A 2,971-nucleotide genomic window follows, 5' to 3' on the forward strand; every position below is an offset into this window, starting at 1 on the left:
TTTTGTTGTAAATAATCCACCAAAACTCGAAATTATTGATTTTTTTGACGTCATTACTGTTTCCCATATCGCTTGTTTGTACGACGGAATCTGGTATCTGGCAAAGGTGCTGGATCGAAATAAACATGACTTCAAATTTAATGTTCATTTTTTTCGCCGTCAGGTGAACAATCGCAACATGGATTCAAGATACCAAAGGATGACGTCTTTGCCTCTGGCTAACGTTCTAAAATTGGTGAAATCACTGAAGCCAACCATAAGAAGATCAAGAACATTTAAAATCGATGAACAGGAGCGTGAAGAAATCGAAACCATTTATAACAATTTGATGATTAATGATGAAGGAGAAATTTACTAAAAATTTGACCGTGAAAAAATTTTTTATTTCCACAAATGTTAAGCTGAAGAAAATCAAAAAAAGGTGAATAAACAAAGCTCTTTTGTAGTTTGCAAAAAAATAGCTGTAAGTACAAATTACTTTTGCAGCTTGTCTATGCTTTGGTTTCTTTTCTCACGCCGGCTTAAAAAACAGAATTTTTAAAGTTGAGGCCTAAAACATTTTTTAAACATTTACGCTAAATTTATTTTTAATTAAAACATATTTTTTGTATATGAGCTTTATGAAACGACATAGAGGTATCGATCCATTTTTGTTTTAGCTAAAAAAATTAGCAAAGACAAGATATGGAAAGAAAACGAAATCGAAGTTCTGATCGGCCTCGTGGCAAAATATCGGTTTCCCTTCAGTTAATAAGACCACATTTCTTGGTGTTGTTTTTGGTTCGCGAGCTTTCAATTTTATTCCAGAAACCAGTTTATTGGTGGAAACTCTTACATTCATTCGTAGAAAGAAAAACACATTTACCCCTTCAAAACCGTACGCTACTTGGTAGGCCTACTGCGAAAAAACAAAAATTGAACAGTCTGATGGGTACTTTATGACCGCATAGAATTCTATACTTTGGAACTATTTGTGCAGCAATTCAGGAAAAAAAGACTAACATGAAGAAAGAAAGCGATCAGATTGTTTATGAATTCACGTTCTGGGTAGTACTAGGAAGTACCTTTGAAGCAACTGAACGCTGTATTTCCTTCCACATCCACATGGTCGTCATAGAAACGATTATCCAAGATCGCTTTAACAGGTTTTCAAAGGATTTGGTGCGCACAGGGTAGTCGATGTACAGTACCCTAGAAAAAAAATCCGAACAGCGATATTTTTGTTTTAATCCACCAATCTATGTATCGAGAAGCTGTGTTTGGCTTTTTTACATAAATTTAGGGGGCTAGGAACAAAGCGAAAGGTGGGAAGAAAGTAATGTCTGGAATAGCCTTAGGCTCGTTGTCAACTTTTGGACAAGTGACGAAAAAACCTAAAAGCTGTGGAATTCGTTGTTCATTTTTTCGCGCCATGACAATTCCAGTCTGATTTTGTTCATATTTTTTTGGGGGATGGGGTGGAGACATGGCCATGGGCTAATTGAGCCTATAACTCCTTTTTTCATTCTTCCCAGTTCCCACCATTCGCTTTGTTCCTTGTCTCCCGATTTAGGTCTAATGCGAAACAGTTTCCCGAAATATGGATAGGTGGCTCAAAACAAAAAAATCGCCGATCGGATATTTTGTAGGATACTGTACTCATTAAACATTTTCCAAATCCAGTTTAAAAGAAACTTCGTTCTTTACAACAAGATTTAAAATACTTCAATATTAACTGGATGGCGTTGAAATCAATTTCGTAAATTTCTTATGTGGGTTTAGGCACAACTTCAGAAATAAACTTAGTTTTTGTTCATTCCGGTTGATTTTTTAGATGGGAACAAATGTTGCTGTAAATATTTTCATTTCCACTGTCTAGCCCTTAGTTTTGTTGGTGGAGGTTTTTTACAGCTTTAATGTTGTGATGGAAAATTCTTCAAACTGATCCGAAGATCTTAATTTCTACACTTCCTCAAAGGGCCGGGAACAAAAAGTCAGTCCATCCCTTTCACCGGGAAGTAATTGCAGGGTATTTCCAGGAGACGATCAAACGAAAAATTTAAACAGAACATCAACCTTTCGAAGCTCACCTCGTTGAAATTTTGGTCCTAAAAGATGTCTGAAACGAAACTCATGCTAGACAAACCTGTACTTCTTGATTGGCAACTCTTTCTTTTTCGCCAAAAAATGGTCGCATCCAGGGTTGTTAATATCGCCGCGATGAACGATGAAATCGTCATCGGGAATAAAAAATTTTGTTCGAGTGATTATCGCGCGATAGATTTCAAAATCAGTATCGATCGATGATCGCTTTTTCATCGCCGATAACGCGATACCGATATTTTTTTTTACTGCAGACTGCTTAAAAGTAGCATTAAGTTACAGCTTAAAATGGATGAGAACTACAGTGGTGTATTCACTTATCCATTTTTTTAATAACACGGCCCAGCTGGAAAACCAGGGATATTGTTAATATAGTGTTTTTTGCTTTTGAAAAAATATGCAAGAAAAATATTTTAGAAATTTATTTTTGAAATTTTGCAACGTTGTAAAAAGTAACGGTGACTATTGGTGATTTTTGCACCGACACTTATTTGAAACTTCATCTTTCAATAGCCGGCAATTTAAAAAAAAACACCAGTATCGCTATCGTAATCGGAAATACTTTTTTTCTCGCATCAAACTTCTGAAATAGACTAAAGATGATTTAAAATCCAATAATTTTTTTCAACGCGACGTCGTTAAAATGTACTGTCAACCTCGAGCATTAGCAACACTACTTTTCCATCGTTGTTATACAAAGGCATGGATGCCACTTTAAGTATGATGATCTTTCAGCGGGGTTTTCCAATCAGTATTTTCGTACATACTCTTCTACGCATTTCTTCAACTGCTTTATCTGGTTATCTGTTTTTCCAATTACCACCATTAGTTGTAAAAAATAAGAATCAGATATAAAAATTCTTCGAAAATTTTGATTTTGTCATATTTG

The sequence above is a fragment of the Daphnia pulicaria genome, chromosome 2, assembly GCF_021234035.1.
Source record: "Daphnia pulicaria isolate SC F1-1A chromosome 2, SC_F0-13Bv2, whole genome shotgun sequence".
NCBI classification, from domain to species: Eukaryota; Metazoa; Arthropoda; class Branchiopoda; order Diplostraca; family Daphniidae; genus Daphnia; species Daphnia pulicaria.